The following is a 20,359-nucleotide window of genomic DNA, read 5'->3' on the forward strand; positions in this document are numbered from 1 at the left end:
GCCAAAGGAAGAGAGAGTTAGTTCAACGCCTAAGAAATAATGTGCTGGCCCAAGATCCTGCAAGGTAAATTGAGATGCTAAGTCAGCTATAAGAGAGGAAATAGAAGTGGAGCTAGAGCCCGTAACCAGAATGTCATCAATGTAAACAAGGAGGAGTAGAGTTTCATCCTGAGTGCGTCGAAGAAAAAGAGAGGGATCAGCCTATGATTCATAAACCCCAAGGCCAGAAGGTAATCACGTAGTCTAGTGAACCATGTCCGTGGGGCTTGCTGAGCCCATATAAACTGAAATTTAGGCGACAAACAAAGGAAGGGTAACAGGGACCAACAAACCCAACTAGCTGCTATACACTTCATCAGTCAAGATACCATGTAGAAAGGCATTACTAACATCCGGTTGATGAACACACCAGTTATAAGAGAGTGCAAGAGAGTGCATAGTGCGGATAGTGGTAGGCTTCACAATGGGGCTGAATGTTTCATCACAGTCCACACCCACCTCTTGAGTGTATCCCTTAGTGACAAGACACGCTTTGAAATGCTCAATAGTGCCATCTGACCGCCTCTTGAATTTATAGACCCAACGGTTGCCAATAATGTTCTTGTTGGGAGGGGGAGGAAACAACGTCCAAGTGTTATTGGATAGTAAAGCTTTATACTCTTCTACCATGGATAGGACCCACCGAGGGTCTTTTTGGGCTTGAGAATAACAGCTTGGCTCTGTCTTAGTGAGTGTGCTAGTGTGTAATGCATAGCATGGATTTGGTTTAAAAACCCCACGCTTGGACCAAGTCTCCATAGGGTGAGTGGAGAGCATAGGAGGAGCATTATCAAGAGAGGGAGCAACAACTGCAGTTGGAGGTGGTTCAGCGAAAGGTGGTTCAGGTGGTTCAGCGAGAGGTGTAATCTTAGAGGAGGGTGGAGCTACAACCGGTGCTAGGGGAGTTTTGCTAAAAGCATGCCGAAGTGGTGGGGGGAGGGGCAAGTATTACGGGTGCAATGAGTGGAGAGGATGGTTCCTCTGCAAAAGCAGTAGCAAATGGAAAGTTCCCTTCATTGGATATAACATTACGAGAGATATACAATCAGCCCGTTAGTAAGTGAAGGCACTTATAACATTTATGATGAAGACCTATAGCCCATGAAAACACACTCATCATAATGATATTCTAGCTTAGAACGCCTGTATGGTCTCAGATATGGATAACATGAGCAACCAAAGGCCCTTAGTAAAGTGTAATTAGGTGTGCCAAATAATTCCAACCAAGGAGAAGCCATGGAAAGAGTTGGAGTAGGTAGTCTATTTATTAGGAAGGCAGTAGCTACGAATGCATCATACCACTTGTTTTGAGGAATAGACGTCGTAGCCACTAGGCGATGCCTAGGCGATGGAATCTATAAATATAAAATCTACAGATTTATATACTTCCTAGAGGACTTAAAATATTTTATAAGTTGTATTTGCTTACTAGCTACACATTACACTAAGCATAATCAATAAAATCTTTCATATAAGTGTAATTTTCATGTGAAAACATAAAAAATGAACATTTGAATAAAAAGTGATGGAGGATGATTTGACCCGACCCCTTGAGACGACGACACGTGGACATGACTCAACACGAGCAACAGCTCAGCACCACAGCCTGACCACGACTAAGTGACCAGCCCACAGGGCATCTCGCTACCCCATAGCTCGCTATAGGGGGAGCTCGCTACAACGTGAGCTCTCTACTGAAAGGGAATACTCCGAGACAAGTCTATCCCAGTTCGCGAGCTAGGATAACCAGCTCGCTTCAATACTTAGGCAGAAAAACTGCCCCAAAGGCAACCTTGAGAGGGGTCACCTCAAAGTACCCCAAGGAGCTCGCTACAAAGTAGCTCGTGATAGGATAGCCCGCTACGTGACGGAATAGCTCGCTACAAGGTAGCTCGCCGCTAAGAGACTTAATGCTTTTAGGAAGCTTCTATCTAACAAGACCGTACCTGTCAGACTGCGTCACGTCTCCTAACCGATGGCGCAGTCCCTACCAATTCAACAGACTACGTCCACATCTCTCGACAGATGGTGGCGTGCCTGTCCTCCCGGGACGTGTCACCCATCCGATTGGGTAGTACCCTGCAACGGTTACCTGCGCAGCCCTGGCAGATAATGGCTGCGATAGAAGCCCAGTAGCGATTACGCCCGATTTGACAAGAACACCTATATAAGAGCCCCCTAGTTGAAAGGAAGGGCTCTCTCTCGAACATCTGAGATCTTATCTTGAACTTACTTGCTCTCGAGCTAACTCAGTGATCTAGCACGACCGACACTCTTAGCCTTTTTCACACTCTTCACTATTTTCTCCAGCGTTCTAACTTAAGCATCGGAGTATTCCCACCGGGCAAGTCCCCCGGGAATTCTTCACCGTCTTCTTCTCAAGTGTCGTCCATTGCCAGCTAGGAGTGCCCGGATCGTGCAACATAATTTGGCGCCGTCTGTGGGAATCGCTTCAAAAAGCCTTCCTCTAAGCTTCTACGATTTCCTTTTGAGAACTCAGCATTCATGGCCTCTTCCAGCAACGCCGGACGTGGTGACAGCCAGAATGCCTCTGGGGAGCAACCTCAACTTCCCACTGTCTGTATTGGACAATTCATTGCCCCCCTCTCCGTGGACGGAGTTCCCAGTTTGAATGTGCCTCTTATAGTGGCACCCGCGATCGCTCCACTCCCTTCCACAATTGGAGCAACCTTTGCTGAACCTTCGGTTGTGCCCCCAGTGGCCAACCCGAACCAGTTGGAAGACTTAATGCAATGCATGCGAGCTATGCAAGCTCAAATGAAACATTTTCAGCAATTCAAACTTTACCAACAACAAGTGTTGCATCAGGTCTCCCAATACCAGTACCAGCAGCAGTTTCCCTCCTTGCCTCAAGCCCAGCCGCCGCTTCCCCCTCGGCACCCGGCCACGAAGCAGACCAAGCCCTCCCGCCGGAGTGAACGACCTCGTCAGGGAGAGGCCTCCCAGGCCCAGGATCCCGCCAAGAGCCAAGCCTCTTCCCTTGGTAGGAAGGAGAGGCCAGCCACCCCCGCCTCGCAGCCGGTAGGCAGGTCAGAGGCCTCTCAGACAACCAAGCCCGCATCGCCCTAGCATTCGCAATTCGAGCTCCCGCTCGCAGAGAACCCGTTCGAGGTCCTAGCCGAAGACTACAGGCAAGGCCCTTCGGTCCAGACCCACCACCAGCAATCCGAGCCCATCGAGCTCAGTGACATTGAAGCATCAAGCACCAATGACGAGCCGACAAAGCAGCAGCGAAGACGCTGATGAGCTCGCCGAACTGCTACCCAAGTCTCTCCCGAGCTCAGAGGAAAAGAGGAGGTAACCTCAGGTGAAGTAAAAGCTACCCCTCTCCTCTCTGTTTCTTCCCCACTGTCTCCAAAACTCCTTGTTGTCCCCATGCCAAAGGACTTCAAGCTCCCTCCATTGGACAAGTATGATGGATCTTTCGATCCGAATGATCATGTGGACGCCTTCCAGTCCCAGATGCACCTGGCAAAAGCCAGCGAATCCTGCATGTGCGTGGCCTTTTCCACCACCTTCAAAGGGGTAGCCCGCACATGGTACCATAACCTTGAAGAGATGAGAGATCCATCCCATGGACGCCCAAAGATTGCGGAATAAGGGGGCGAATTTCAAAAATTTTTCTCTCCCTTCAACTGGGAATCGCATTCCCTATTTAGAAAATCATATTTTCAAGGATCATTCTTGAACCATAAACTGAACCAGATCTGAACCAAAAGGAGTAGGGGAGAATTATACCTGATACGGAGAAATAATATCCCCCAACGAAGGTGTTCACGCCCAAAGAATGATCCAAAGACTGCTCCCACTAAAGATGGCGCAGTGCAGGATGGAGCAGAATCAGCAGTGTTCTTCTCCAAGAACTCTGTCCTTCGCAAGAAACAGCAGGATGGTATGTGAGCACAGCTTCCTTTCAATCCTTTCACAAAGAACTGACGTCAAGATCGAATCTTGACTTCTCCCACAACTGGAGATCAAACGGGCAAACAGGGCGGCAAGAACAGGGAGGCGGCAAGAGAGTATTCGCAGGGTGCAGAATTCTCTCTTCTTGATTTCAGCACTGAAGAAAAAGTGATGTGTGTTCTAAAGGCTGCCGCCCCCTTCTTTTGTTAACCTAAAAGATCAGCTCCTAATCCCATTAGGAGCTGCTTATCCAAATCATATTTGGATCAGCCTTCTCTTCAGGTGATAAGGATAAACCCATATCTTATCTACAGATTAGTTTAGCTTTCTCATAATCTCATTTGGAGGTTTCTAGATCTGAATCATATTCTGATCTAGACTCTCTGAGTGGATAGGGTCAAGACCCTATCCTATCTGTTGATCCATCTCAGAATTTGCCCCATTATTAACTAATTAAATAGTCCAGTTCGAAATGGGCTTTAGGCCCATTAAGCTTATGTGCTCACTTAACCTTCCTAACTGCTGCCCAGTTGGACTTCCTTGTATGGTGTGGGACCCAAACATTGATCTACACATCAGCCACATGGGTTCGGCCCAGCCTTTGTTACAAGGCCTGGCCGAATACTCTATTATGAACAGTGCACCCTTTGAAAACCCATCAAATGGGCTCTATGGGCCCAACACTTACCTTAAGTGGTCCCTGGGCCAAACCACCTTGTAACACCTAGGGACTATGGGCAGATGCAAGATTAGCCCATCAGGTATTATCCTCAATGGTCTTACACTTAACCTCTCAGCCCATAATGATCATACACTGCCCGACAAGAGAGGACCTCTCCCTCGGCTGCAAGGAACAGTGTTGCACTCTCTACTTATATGGATCCCGGGATTTAAAACCTTTTTGCAAACATTTTAGAAACCATATATATACTTTTATATCTCATATAAAATATACTTTGCAAAACAAATCTCAACAGTTGAAATCGGCTGCCGACAGTCTTGGTTTCCATCAGTGAGAGTGCATCTCCGATCATTACCTTTGTCCGATAAAGGGGTTGATCCTGTTACTATGATCACGCACTCAAATGAATTCTTGGACTGTCCCAACATACTTTCACCGTAGTTAACATTCCTACATCATTCCCAATGAGTAGAATGTCATCTACATACAGAACCAAGAAGGTAACCTTATCCCCACTGTACTTCCTGTAGACACAGGGTTCATCCGGATTCTGCTCGAAGTCAAACGATTTGACATCAGAGTCAAAACGGATGTTCCAACTTCTAGAAGCATGCTTAAGTCCATAAATGGATCTATTAAGTTTACATACCATGTTTTCCTGACCTGCAGCAATGAAGCCTTGCGGCTGCTGCATATAGATATCTTCAGTAAGATCTCCATTCAGGAATGCAGTTTTGACATCCATTTGCCAAATCTCATAATCATGGTATGCTACTATAGCTAGTAGGATCCTAATGGATTTAAGCATGGCCACAGGCGAAAAGGTTTCCTCATAATCGATGCCCTCTTTCTGAGTGTACCCTTTCACCACCAGACGAGCTTTGACGGTCTCAACCCTACCATCGGGGCCCTTCTTCCACTTGTAAATCCATTTGCAACCGATTGCTTTTACCCCGAAGGGCGGATCTACTAGAGTCCAGACTCCACTGGTCTCCATTGAGTCCATCTCTGCTCTCATGGCCTCCACCCACTTCTGGGAATCTGAAGGGATGAGAGATTCATCCTATGGATGCCCAAAGATTGCAGAATAAGGGGCGAATTTCAAAAAAATTTTCTCTCCCTTCAACTGGGAATCGTATTCCCCATTTAGAAAATCATATTTTCAAGGATCAATTTTGAACCATAAACTGAACCAGATCTGAACCAAAAAGGAGTGGGGGAGGATTATACCTGATACGGAGAAGTAATATCTCCCAACGAAGGTGTTCATGCCCAAGGAAGGATCCAAAGACTGCTCCCACTGAAGATGGCGTAGTGCAGGATGGAGCAGAATCAGTAGTGTTCTTCTCCAAGAACTCTGTCCTTCGCAATATTTAGCAAGATGGTACGTGAGCACAACTTCCTTTCAATCCTTTCTCAAAGAACTGATGTCAAGATCCAATCTTGACTTCTCCCACAACTGGAGATCGATCTGGCAAACAGGGCGACAAGAACAGGGAGGCGGCAAGAGAGTATTTGCAGGGAGCTGAATTCTCTCTTCTTGATTTCAGCACTAAAGAAAACCTGATGATCTGTGTATATGTGTGTATCTAAAGGCTGCCGCCCCCTTCTTCTTTTATAATCTTAAAGGGATCAGCTCCTAATCAGATCAGGAGTTGCTAATCCAAATCACATTTGGGTTAGAAGTCCCTGTAAGTGATAAGGGATAATCCTTATCTTATCTGGAGATCAGATCAGCCATCTCCTAATCTAATTTGGAGGTTTCTAGATCTAAATCTTATTTAGATCTTGGACTCTCTAACTGGATAGGGTTTAAGCCCAATCCTATTAGCTGATCCACTTCAGATTTTGCCCCTTTATTAACTAAATAAACAACCCAGTTCGAAATGGGCTTTAGGCCCATTAAGCTTATGTGCTCACTTAACCCTCTTAACTGCTGCCCAGTTGGGCTTCCTTGTATGGCGTGGGACCCAAGCATTGATCTACACATCAGCTACATGGGTTCGGCCCAGCCTTTGTTACAAGGCCTGGCCGAATACACTGTTAAAGACAGTGCACCCCATGAAACCCATCAAATGAGCTCTACGGGCCCAACACTTACCCTAAGTGGTCCCTGGGCCAAGCCACCTTGTAACACCCAGGGACTATGGGCAGATGCAAGATTAGCCCATTAGGTATTATCCTCAATGGTCTTACACTTAACCTCTCAGCCCATAATGATCATACACTGCCCGACAAGAGAGGACCTCTCCCTCGGCTGCAAGGAACAGTGTTGCACTCTCCACTCATATGGATCCCGGGAATTAAAACTTTCTTGCAAACATTTTAGAAACCATATATATACTTTTATATCTTATATAAAATATATTTTGCAAAACAAATCTCAACGGTTGAAATTGGCTGCCGGCAATCTTGGTTTCCATCAGTGAGAGTGCATCCCCGATCATTACCTTTGTCCGACAAAGGGGCTGATCCTGTCACTATGTTCACCCACTCAGATGAATTCTCGGACTGTCCCAACATACCCAGGTTTTGACCCCCGCTAAGGATCTCACTGATTGGTATATCAAAGACAGCCCAATCCGGCACCTAGTGCAGTATCATAATCGAGTCTAGGGGTCGGGTGTAACTTTCCAGTTTTGCCCATCAATCTCCAAGGTCCAGGGTAATACTGGAAATCTGGTCCAGTTCATAGATTCAATTAATCCTACACTGTATGTGCCTAGGGTCTCACCCTGGCAGCTGAGACAGGCCACCCCAACCGCCTTGGTGGCACCATAGTGTCAGCCTTGTCAGGATAGGTCTCCCCAGACCGACCCACTGGCTGTGAACATTCTAAACTAACACGAGTCTCATTAAGTGTCCAGTTTAAGGGTATTACACAGAAACATAGCAAGGGAACATGAATCAAATATGCACCTTTATTCATTTACAATAAACTCATAAAGTACATCATTCTGATTGAAGCTAAGGGCATACAAAACTGTCTAACAGAATCTATGTCCAACATAGCTTCTGCGTAAGTCACGGGATCCTCCTCACTAGTCAAGGCTTCCACTAGGTAACTATCCTGGTCATAACCATAACGGACTGGTGGCCTGGATACCCGAGTGGATCTTCTAGGTTGGTCACTACCTGGAACTTGTGGAACATCTCCCACTGCTCTTGAGATCTCCTCATCAAGAACAACTTCTTGACGATGGGTGTCCAGGATGTAATCAGTTTCCAAGAATTGTGCATTTCGACTGCAGAACACTTTCTGCTCACTTTGTCATAGAATAGGTAACCTACAAAGCCTTTTGGGTAGCCTACAAATAGGCAACGGCTGGTCTTGGTTTCCAACTTGTCTGCACTCGTTCTTTTAACGTGTGCTGGACAACCCCAAATCTTCAAGTGTCTGACACTTGGTTTCCATCCGGTCCAAAGTTCATATGGAGTATTCGGAACTGATTTGGTTGGAACTCGATTCAGCACATAGATCGCAGTCTCTAATGCGTAACCCTAGAAGGATGTGGGTAACTCTGAGTGTATGAGAAGTGACCGGACCATATCCAATAAGGTCCTATTCCTCCTCTCTGAAACACTGTTAAGTTGTGGTGTAGCAGGAGGAGCTAACTGTGATACTATCCCATTGTCCTTCAAGTAGTCCCTAAATTCGTCAGAGAGATACTCGCCACCTCGATCTGATGGAAGGGCTTTAATTTCTCTCCCTAACTGTTTCTCGACCTCTTGTCTAAACTCCTTGAACTTTTCAAAGGATTCAGACTTGTGTCTCATTAGGTACACGTAACCATAACGTGAAAAATCATCTGTGAATGTGATGAAATACACGTGTTGGTTTCGTGTCCTAACACTCAATGGACCACATACATCAGTATGTATTAGGTCAAGTGTGCCTGTACATCTTTCAGGCTTACTGTTAAATGGCCATTTCGTCATCTTACCTTGTAGGCAAGGCTCACAGGTGGGAAGATCTTCTACAATTAGAAAATCCAAAGGACCATCCTTTACCAACCTTGTGATTCAGTCAACACCGATGTGGCCAAGTCGGTAATGCCACAGACTCATGGGATTGACTGTATCACGGGCTCTCTTCTTGGGGATTTCAGCCGACGTAGTTTCGGTTATGTTAGTTTCTAGAGAAGGATGTAGAACATAGAGACCGTTCTCCAGTTCCCCGTATGTGATGAATCTGTTGTTTCTTTTAATAGTAATCATATTACTAAAGAAGACAGAATAATCATCTGCACACAATTTTGAAACAGAAATCAAATTTCTCCTTAAATTTTGTACATAAAGACAATCTTTCAGTACAATTGTTCATTCTCTAAAAAATAACTCCACGGTTCCTATGGCCGCGGCTGCAACAGTTGCATTAGTCCCCAAGTAGAGTGTGACTTCTCCTTCACTCAGCCTTCTGCTTACCTTGAACCCCTGCAGTGAGTTACACGCATGAGTTGAAGCCCCGGAGTCAATACACCAGGACGCAGAAGCTACCAATAAATTGGTTTCTATATCACAAGTTTCAAAATTACCTTTCTTGGATTCCAGGTAGGCAGGACAGTTCCTTTTCCAGTGGTCGGTCTTCTTGCAGAAGTGACAGGCATCTGATGCCTTGTCCTTCCTCTGTTTCTTGGGTTTGGCAGCCTTCTTCTGGGGCTTTCTCTTTGCCTTCCTTTTCTTGCCCGATTTGCCAGTTTCAACGAGCATGGCAATGGGCTCATCCTTTTGAATCAATTCCTCGGCCCTCTGCAACATATTGCTGAGTTCCTGCAAGCTGACGTTCAGCTTGTTCATGTTGTAGTTCATGATGAATGGATTAAATGATGGAGGCAGAGAGTTGAGAATAGCATCGATCTGTGTAACCAGATCCAACCCGGATCCAAGAGCCTCCAGTACGTTGATATAACCCATCATCCGAAGACAATGGTCGTGAACTTGTTGGCCCTTGGACATCTGTGCGGTCATGAACTGTTTCAAGACCTTCTACCGAGTAGAACGATTCTGCTCTTCGTACATTGTCTTCAAACTGTCCAGTACATCCTTAGCTAGTTCGATCTGATCGAACTGCCTCTAAATTGGATTGTCTAAAGAGGCAATGATATAGCAGCGGGCAATGAAACAACAGGATGGTATGTGAGCACAGCTTCCTTTCAATCCTTTCACAAAGAACTAATGTCAAGACCGAATCTTGACTTCTCCCACAACTGAAGATCAAACTGGAAAACAGGGCGGCAAGAGAGTATTCGCAGGGTGCAGAATTCTCTCTTCTTGATTTCAACACTGAAGAAAAACTGATGTGTGTTCTAAAGGCTGCCGCCCCCTTCTTTTGTTAACCTAAAAGATCAACTCCTAATCCCATTAGGAGCTGCTTATCCAAATCATATTTGGATCAGCCTTCTCTTCAGGTGATAAGGATAAACCCTTATCTTATCTACAGATTAGTTTAGCTTTCTCCTAATCTCATTAGGATGTTTCTAGATCTGAATCATATTCTGATCTAGACTCTCAGAGTGGATAGGGTCAAGACCCTATCCTATCTACTGATCCATCTCAAAATTCGCCCCATTATTAACTAATTAAATAGTCCAGTTCGAAATGGGCTTTAGGCCCATTAAGCTTATGTGCTCACTTAACCTTCCTAACTGCTGCCCAGTTGGGCTTCCTTGTATGGCGTGGGACCCAAACATTGATCTACACATCAGCCACATGGGTTCGGCCCAGCCTTTGTTACAAGGCCTGCCCGAATACTCTGTTATGGATAGTGCACCCTCTGAAAACCCATCAAATGGGTTGTATGGGCCCAACACTTACCTTAAGTGGTCCCTGGGCCAAGCCACCTTGTAACACCCAGGGACTGTGGGCAAATGCAAGATTAGCCCATCAGGTATTATCCTCAATGATCTTACACTTAACCTCTCAGCCCATAATGATCATACACTGTCCGACAAGAGAGGACCTCTCCCTCGGCTGCAAGGAACAGTGTTGCACTCTCTACTTATATGGATCCCGGGAATTAAAACCTTCTTGCAAACATTTTAGAAACCATATATATACTTTTATACCTCATATAAAATATACTTTGCAAAACAAATCTCAACGGTTGAAATCAGCTGCCGGCAGTCTTGGTTTCCATCAGTGAGAGTGCATCTCCGATCATTACCTTTGTCCGACAAAGGGGCTAATCCTATCACTATGATCACCCACTCAGATGAATTCTTAGACTGTCCCAATATACCCAGGTTTTGACCACCGCTTAGGATCTCACTGATTGGTACATCAAAGACAGCCCAATCCGACACCTAGTGCAGTATCATAATCGAGTTTAGGGGTTGGGTGTATTTTCCAGTTTTGCCCATCAATCTCCAAGGTCCAGGGCAATACTGGAAATCTGGTCCATAGATTCAATTAATCCTACATTGTATGTGCCTAGGGTCTCACCCTGGCAGCTGAGACAGGCCACCCCAACCGACTTGGTGGCATCACAGTGTCAACCTTGTCAGCATAGGTCTCCCCAAACCGACCCACTGGCTGTGAACATTCTAAACTAACACGAGTCTCATTAAGTGTCCAGTTTAAGGGTATTACATAGAAACATACCAAGGGAACATGAATCAAATATGCACTTTTATTCATTTACAATAAACTCATAAAGTACATCATTCTGATTGAAATTAAGGGCATACAAAACTGTCTAACAAACCTCGCGCCTGGTTCGATAAGAAGCTGGGCGCAGTTCGTGCAAGTTTTCACCACCCACTTCGTCACCAGCAAGAGGTGTCCGAGAACTCAGGAAAGCCTCCTCGGCATAGTTCAAAGGGAAGGGGAGTCCATTCGGAGTTACATCAAGTGGTTCAATGACGCTTGTTTGTAGATACCCGACCTGGATCCCGCAGTTCGCCTCACCGCAGCCAAACGAGGTATTACTCACAAAGAGTTCAAGTGGCACAAAGTTGTCAATCAGCCCAAGATCGTGACCGAGTTCCTCAGGCTCGCGGATTGGTTCATAGGGAGGGAGGAAGAAATCAACCAGAAGGGCGAGCAGGCCGTTGAGAAAAGGAAGAGGGAACTAGAGCCCCCAGCTCAGGGCGACAACAGGAAGAAGAAGGACCGAGCTCGGGGGGGAAGGCCAAATCAGCCTTTCTGAGCTCCAACAGCAGAAAGGGACTACACACCCCTCAATGCGAAGCGGGCCGAGATCCTCATGGCGGTCAAGGACGCCCTGTACGTGAAGCGACCACCTTGGCTGAAGGCATACCCTAATGTTAGAAATAAAAATTTGTATTGTAGCTTTCATAAAGATCACATAGCACCGAAAGTTGTAAAAACCTCTGCGATGAGATAGAAGAATTCATCTGTCGCGGATATCTGAGAAATTTTGTACAAAGTAATTATAATGATAATAAAGCAGGTCGGCAAGGGGAGTAGAGTAGAGTCGCTCCCGAGTCCAGCAGGCAAGTGGAACAGCCACAGGAGCAGCCCCCCCTCCCCGAAGAGAGACCAGTTCGGGGGACCATCCACGTCATAGTTGGAGGCTTGATTGTGGCGGGCTGCACCTTAGCTACAGCTCGCGCATCAGCTCGCGAAGCCGCCAAGGAAGAGCAGAACCCCCCAAAGCGGCCAAGGATGGAAGATCCCATCTTCTTCACAGAAGATGACGCCCGCGGGGTCCACTACCCCCTGATGATGCGTTCATCATAAAGGTGAAGATCAACAACTTCGAAGTCAGGAGCGTCCTCGTCGACTCAGGCAGCTCAACGAACATCCTCTTCAAAGAAACTTTCAACCAACTGCAGTTCCAGGAGAGCGACCTAAAGCCCGTGAACACTCCCCTGGTAGGCTTCAGCAGAGAGGAAGTCAGGCCCCTGGAAAGGATTACAGTACCCGTGGAGGTCGACACTTGGCCTAGCATAGTGAGGCCCAACCACGATTTCTTAGTGGTCGCAACCCCCTCCCCGTATAACACCATAGTAGGTCGGCCAATTACCCATGCCTTACGTGTTGTGGTGTCCACCTACTACTTGGCCATGAAGTTCCCCACGGACTCCGGAATCGGGATAGCGCGAGGTGACCAACTTGAGTCTCGCAAGTGCTACGTCGCCGCCCTTAAAGGGAAAGCCAAGGTGGCCGATGACCTTGAGCTGGAGCAACCTACGGAGCATAACGAAGAGTGAAATGCGTCCACCGAAGAGACCGTCTCCATCCCAGCCTCGACAGAGGACCCAACCCGAACACTTCAAATCGGTGCTTCCCTTGAGGAGCCTCTGCGATCTAAACTGGTACGCTTTTTACTTGACAATTTAGATGTTTTTGCATGGTCTATGGCAAAAATGCCCAGTGCGATAGAGGCTAGTCGACGAGGAGGTCGGGAAGCTCCTTGCAGCCGATTTTTTCAGGGAAGACCGTTACCCGAGTTGGGTGGCCAACCCCGTTCTGGTGAAAAAGGCTAACGGTAAATGGCGCATGTGCGTTGACTACACCGACCTGAACCGAGCTTGCCCAAAGGACTACTTCCCACTTCCCAGGATTGACCATCTGGTGGACGCGACCTCGGGGCATGAGTTGCTGAGCTTTCTAGACGCCTACTCGGGCTACAATCAGATCAGGATGGACCCGGCAAATGAAAAAAAGACTGCCTTCATAACCGAGCTTGGCCTGTACTGCTACAAGGTCATGCCTTTTGGGCTAAAAAATGTCGGGGCAACCTTTCAATGACTTCTAAATAAAGTGTTTGAGCCATTGATTGGCAAAAAAGTAGAATGTTATGTAGACGACATGGTCGTCAAAACCCAGTTCTCATGCGACTTAATACAAGACTTGTATTTAGTCTTTGAAATTCTGCGTAGATTTAATATGAAGTTGAACCCGAATAAGTGCGTCTTTGGCGTTACCTCGGGTAAATTCCTGGGATACATTGTTAACCGGCGTGGCATTGAAGCCAACCCGGGCAAAATAAAGGCCATCCTAGATATGAGACCACCCCGAAAAGTGAAGGAGGTTTAGAGGCTGAATGGCCAAATAGCCGCTCTGAGTTGCTTCATGTCCAAGTCGGCAGATCGCTGCCTACCTTTCTTTAAAGCAATTAAAAGCAAAGGGTTTGAATGGACCCAAGATTGTCAGCTCGCGTTGGACGAGCTCAAAAAGTACCTCGCTAGCATACCAGTCTTAACCCGGCCCGAAAAGGGCGATGTTTTAGAGTTGTACCTCTCGGCAAGTGACGAAGTGGTCAGTTAGGTACTAATAAAAGAAGTAGATCAGGTCCAACGACCTATCTACTTTGTTATTAAAGCGTTGCAGGGAGCAGAGACAAGATATCCGGAGATAGAAAAATTGGCCTATGCACTAGTTATTGCAGCCCAAAAGCTCCGTCCGTACTTTCAAGCTCATACTGTTATCGTCCTCACCAACAAACCTCTGAGGCAAGTCCTACTCCAGCCCGAGGTCTCTGGTCGACTGATGAAGTGGGCCGTTGAGCTCAGCGAGTACGATCTCCAATACAAGCCATGAACTGCTATTAAGGCCCAATCCTTAGCAGACTTCGTCGCGGAGTGCACTTTCAACTCCGAAGTCCCCAGGCCGGTCGAGCACGAGGCCCCCAGTTCAGGCGAGCCCGGAGCTCCCAGGCCGGTCCAGTCCGAGCACCATGAGGTAGCAGCCAGTGCGGCATCTCTCCTAGTTAGGCCAAGCGCGAACTGGGATGAGGAGCCCTGGATCCTTCACGTAGATGGCTCCTTGAACCAGCAGGGCAGCGGAGCCGGAATAGTTCTGCACAGCCCAAGTGGCATGAAACTGGAGTACGCACTACGCTTCGAGTTCGCGGCATCCAACAATTAAGCAGAGTACGAAGCGTTGATATCCGGGCTAGCTCTAGCCAAAGAAATGAAAGCCAAGCATATTATCATCTGCAGCGATTCCTAGCTCGTGGTTAATCAAGTCACAGGAGAATATGAAGCTCACAAACCGATTATGATTGCCTACTTAGCCAAAGTAAGAGAGGCTCTGTTCGATTTCCAGTCACACTTCATCAGGCAAGTCCCAAGGTTGGAGAACGCTGAGGCCGATGCCCTGTCCTGGTTAGCTAGCACCAGTGATAACACCATGAGAACCGTATACATAGAGAACCTACCTCGGCCTAGCATTCTCGGGGGGGGGGGGCAGAGGAGGTCGCTCCTGTCGTTTAAGCAGAGCCGAGCTGGATTGACCCGCTCGCGAGCTTCCTGCTATACGAGACCCTCCCTACAGATCGCAATGCCGCCGGAAGGGTAGAGCGCCAGGCGGCCAAATACGTCACGATAGACGGACGGTTGTACCGAAGATCCTACACGCTCCCCTACCTGCGCTGCTTATGACCTTCCAAAGCTGAGATCATACTCCGCGACACTCATGAGGGCCTGTGCAACGAACACTTGGGGGCAGGGCCCTCGCCCAAAAAGCACTACGACAGGGGTGACAAGTGTCAGAAGCATGCCAACATCCACCATCAGCCTGTTGCTGACCTCAAGTATCTCACCAGCCCGTGGCCTTTCGCACAATGGGGCATCGATATACTTGGACCGTTTCCACCAGCGTCAGGCCAGAGGAAGTTCCTAGTGGTAGCAGTGGATTATTTCACCAAGTGGGTAGAAGTTGAACCTCTCGTAATGATCACAGCCCGAAACATCCAGAACTTCTTTTGGAAGAACATAGTGTGCCGCTTCGGTTTACCTCGGGTATTGATTTCTAATAACGGCAAGTAGTTTGAGGACATCAAATTCCAGAACTGGTGCCAAGACATGGGGATCCGATAGAACTTCACTTCTGTCGCACACCCTCAAGCAAACGGTCAAGCAGAGGTTACGAACAGAGCTATCCTCTACGGACTAAAGGCATGGTTAGACCGAGCCAAACGACTATGGAAAGACGAGCAACCCAATGTTCTATGGGCTTATCGAACCACAGAGAAGACCGCCACAGGAGAGACTCCCTTCAACCTCACTTACGGCACCGAAGCAGTCATCCTAGCTGAGATTGAGGTTCCTTCGCTATGACTGGAAGCATGTGACGACAAGGCAAATGAAGATGAGCTACGTACCAACCCCGACCTACTCGACGAAGTAAGCGACCTCGCATATATCAGGACCGCAGCTTACCAGCAAAGAGTAGCTCGGTACTATAACGCCAGGGTCAAGAAGTGGAACCACTGCGTCGGTGACCTGGTCCTTCGTAAAGTTATGGTACCTGAGCCCGGCGTTGGCAAGCTCGGACCGAATTGGGAAGGTCCCTACTGAGTGAAACGGGTGCTCGGGGAAGGAACATACGAGCTTGAAACCCTTGAAGGGAAACAAGTACCTCGGGCATGGAATATTGTCAACTTAAAGCAGTATTACCTATAACTATTGAGTAGACCACGAGTCACTCCCAGAGCCTAAGGGTGGAAATGCCGAGCTAACACGACCTCGGCGCAATAAGACCTAGTCGCCTCTATGGCATGGGCGAACTACTGAGTAGACCATGTGTCACTCTCAAAGCCTAAGGTCCAAAATGCCGAGCTAACACGACCTCGGCGCAATGAGGCCTAGTCGCCTCCATGGCATGGGCAAACTCCAAGGGCAGACTATAAGTCGCCCCCTCAGCCTAAGGGCTAAAACACCGAGCTAACCAAGACCTCGGCACGATGAAAGACTTAGTCGCTTCGCCAGCGAAGGCAAAGTATGAAGTATCAGAGGTGTAAGCAGCTCGGGTCTGAACCCTACGAAGCATAGCTAGTCTCAATACATCGGTTGGACCGGATAAGGTACAACCTACGAACATACAGTTTGGGCAAACACGGTACTATTTTGCGGTATACTATAAAAATGCCTCAAAACACTAAGGGACAGCTCGGGGTAATAATTACTGAAAAATCCTATTTCGGGTATGTAGCTCTAATAGCTCGAGTGATGAGATCGCTTTGGCAAAAAATAAAAGAGCACACCATACTTAGCAGAAAAAGAAAAATTTCATTACTAATGCATAAATAAAAACCGAGCTAAAAAAGCTCGGGAAAGTTCAACAAGAAGTAAAAAAGGGCACAACTGCCCAAGAAGAAGATTTTTGAAAAATCGGGTTCTGGCACCCGGGAACCACCAGAAGTCAATCAAAAGAACAGAAAATCAAAGAGCCGCCAACCTCAAGGGTCCACCTCCTCCACCTCGTCCTCGTCCTCCGGGGAGTCAGGCTCCTCTTCCTCCGCCTGGTCTGCCGTCTCGGGAGCTAGGCCCTTCATTGTAATGCCATCGAGGTTGAGCCCAGAGAACTTCTTTCGGACCAACCAGTGGCAGAGCTTGAATCCAGAGTGGTACGAGCTTGAGCCATACTCCACTTGGAAGTCATGATACTCCTGGGAGTCCTTGAAGTTCCAGACTACCTTAGCCCACTCGGCCTCCACCATGGTGTCAAAGTTTCGAGTTTGGTCCAGAAGTGTAGACTCCAAGTCTCGAACCTACTGGCAAAGGAGCTCCCTCTCCACTGCCACCCTCGACGACTCCTCCCTGTAGCGCGCGCTCTCCTCATAAAGCCTGGCGATCTGTGCCTCTTAGTCATGGGCAAGCAGCTCCTGGGCCTCGCTCCTCTTGCGAGCCTGAAGGATCTCACCTCGGGCCAGGTCGAGCTTGCCCTGGATCTTCTGGACGCTGGCCCTCTGATTGCGAGCGTCACTGGAGTGGATGTTGGTCTGGAGGGCCATGGCGTTGATGGCGGTGTTCACCTGCCAACTAGAGACTAAGGTCAGAAAATAGGAAAAGAAAGAAAATAATGAGAAGAAAGAGAAAAGACCACTTACCACCATACAATGAGAGGCGGCAAACGCGGCGAGTGCCTTGGGCTCCATCTCCCCCCACCTAGCGACCTCCTCGTGGCAGATTGACCTTCGGCTCTTCCGCCCAACCACGATGTAGTCATTGACACCCTCCCAGTTCCCTACTGGGAACTACAGGTAGGGGAATGGATGGGATGGCCTAGGAGTAAACAACCCTGGCCTCGGGAGATCGCCCTCCTCAGGGCCACCTTCCCCGGCAACTCCTTTAGATGGGACCGATGGAGCCTCAAGCGGTAGAGAAACAAGGTCTGGCTCAGCAGACTCGAACTCAGTGCCCCCATAAGTGGAAGTTCGGTCTAGACGCAACCTCTTCGCCTTACGCTTCTGGTTGCTAAAAATAAGGCGGCGCGCGTCAACACTAGACATGATGGCTGCCAAAAAACTACGCGACCTAAAAGGCAACCTGCCCGGACTCAGACCAGCCTACGCGAGCTTTTCCTCGGTCAAGTAGTTCGAACAGTGAAGGCCTACTACTGCCCACGACTGCAGCATTTTCCGAGTTTCAGGGTCCAACTCAACCCCATAATCCTGGATGGCAGCCCTCCAAGAAGTTGGGAAGGGCCACCCCTTGGGGTTACGGACCACAAAATAATCCCGCTTCCAGGTCGGGACCTTGATTGGCAGCTTGTGCAAGAGCTTGAAGCCGCGGCAGGGAGAAAAGTAGTAGGAACGCCTTTCCGGAGGCACTCCGAGAGTAGCATTCTTGATGCAGAGAATGGAAGAAAAGATATCAAGAGCAAGGGGAAGACAATACTCATAGCATAAAGAAATAGTCCCAACTACATTCCGGATGGCGTTGGGATGGAGCTGGTCAATGGTGACGTTGAAATGATTCAACACCTCCACTATCAAGGAGTGCAGAGGAAGACGCAGGCCAGCCTCGAGCTGTTCCTGAAAAATCACTATGTCATTGGGACCATGCTCCTAGGGAAAGTTACCAGAGGGGAGACCGTAGATAAGGTCCCCGAGAAGGTTAAAGTAATGAACTAGAGATCTAAGTCTCTCCATCGTCATAGAGGAGGAACCGAAGGTGTCAGACTCCCTGCCCTGAGAAGTAGAAGCCACCTCGACGGAGGCCTCCCGAGCCTCCGAAGCCTACTCCCAAGCTCTCCCTGAGCTCGAGGGGGAGTCATCCTAGTTTCCGTCCTGGGAGTAGGCGTGGTAAGGATACCCAGACATGATTGACAAAATGATTAGACTCACCGAAAAAGATGAAACGGTGTGAACAGGAGAAGAGCTCGGGCAGACTAGATGGATGCGCAACCTCAGAATTCGAAGACAACAAGTTAGTGTGAAAGAAAATGTGGCCTGGGGGCCCTCCTATTTATAGCCATTGTGCCCACAAGTCAACAACCCAGATTGAGATAGATCTGACAGTTCACAGTCAAGCTGACTGTACATCTTCTGAAACCGAAATGTGACTGGTTGCACGTCTCCCATGATTGAGGTAATGACGGTTGCACGACATCTAGAGTTAAGAGCCACTTCGGCGCGTTTCTCGGCATTCAAAACGTCAGAAATCCCCTAACTTCTGCGCACGCATTTAATGTGAGCAGTCAATCAAGTTTGAACTTCGATCAAGTCCACCCGTCACACTTCATGAACTCCTCACGCTAAAGTGGCATACTTAGCCCAAGGAGTGGGGGCAATTGATGGAGGATGATTTGACCCGACCCCTTGAGACGATGACACATGGATATGACTCAACACGAGCAACAACTCAGCACCATAGCCTGACCGCGACTAAGTGACCAGCCCATAGGGCAGCTCGCTACCCCATAGCTCACTATAGGGGGAGCTCGCTACAACACGAGCTCGAGGTCCCCCGAGCTACTGAAAGGGAATACTCCGAGACAAGTCTATCCCAGCTCACGAGCTAGGATAATCAGCTCGCTCCAACACTTAGGCAGAAAAACTGCCCCAATGGCAACCTTGAGAGGGGTCACCTCGAAGTACCCCAAGGAGCTTGGTACAAAGTAGCTCGCGACAGGATAGCCCGCTACGCGACGGAATAGCTCGCTACAAGGTAGCTCGCGGCTAAGCAACGCGATGCTTTCAGGAAGCTTCTATTTGACAAGACCGTACCCGTCAAACTACGTCACATCTCCAGATCGACGACGCAGTCCCTACCAATTCAACAGATTGCGTCCACGTCTCTCAACAAATGGTGGCATGCCTGTCCTCCCGGGACGTGTCACCCATCCGATTGGGTAGTACCCTACAACGATTACTTGCGCAGCCCTGGCAGATAACGGCTGTGATAGAAGCCTAGTGGCGGTTACGCCCGATTTAACAAGAACGCCTATATAAGAGCCCCCTAGTTGAAGGGAAGGGCTCTCTCTCGAACATCTGAGATCTTATCTTGAACTTACTTGCTCTCGAGCTAACTTAGTGATCTAGCGCGACCTACACTCTTATCCTTTTTCACACTCTTCACTATTTTCTCCAACGTTCTAACTTAAGCATCGGAGTATTCCCACAGGGCAAGTCCCCTGGGAATTCTTCACCGTTTTCTTCTCAGGTGTCGTCCATTGCCAGCTAGGAGCCAGTCAGTAGCCAGGTAGGAGTGCCCGGATCGTACAGCATCAAAAAGAAATAAGCAATCAAACAAGTTGTTGATCAAAAAAGATATGCAATCAAGCAAGTAAAGTGAGAGTAACAAGTCTACTAGCATGGCAAGTTCCAAGTTGGCAACACTAAAAAAGTTAAAAAAAACTAATAATTTAAAATTTTAGTTTAATAGAACCATACCTTTTGGATGATTGAGTATTGATCTTGAGTATTCTTTTTTCTGCAACTTTGCCTTCAATAAGAAAACAAATTAAAAGAATTAATCAATCAATAAGAAATCAACTTTGTCATTAACTGATGGAAGAAGA

The sequence above is a fragment of the Nelumbo nucifera genome, chromosome 5 (assembly GCF_055504915.1).
Source record: "Nelumbo nucifera cultivar China Antique chromosome 5, China Antique-T2T, whole genome shotgun sequence".
Taxonomy (NCBI): domain Eukaryota; kingdom Viridiplantae; phylum Streptophyta; class Magnoliopsida; order Proteales; family Nelumbonaceae; genus Nelumbo; species Nelumbo nucifera.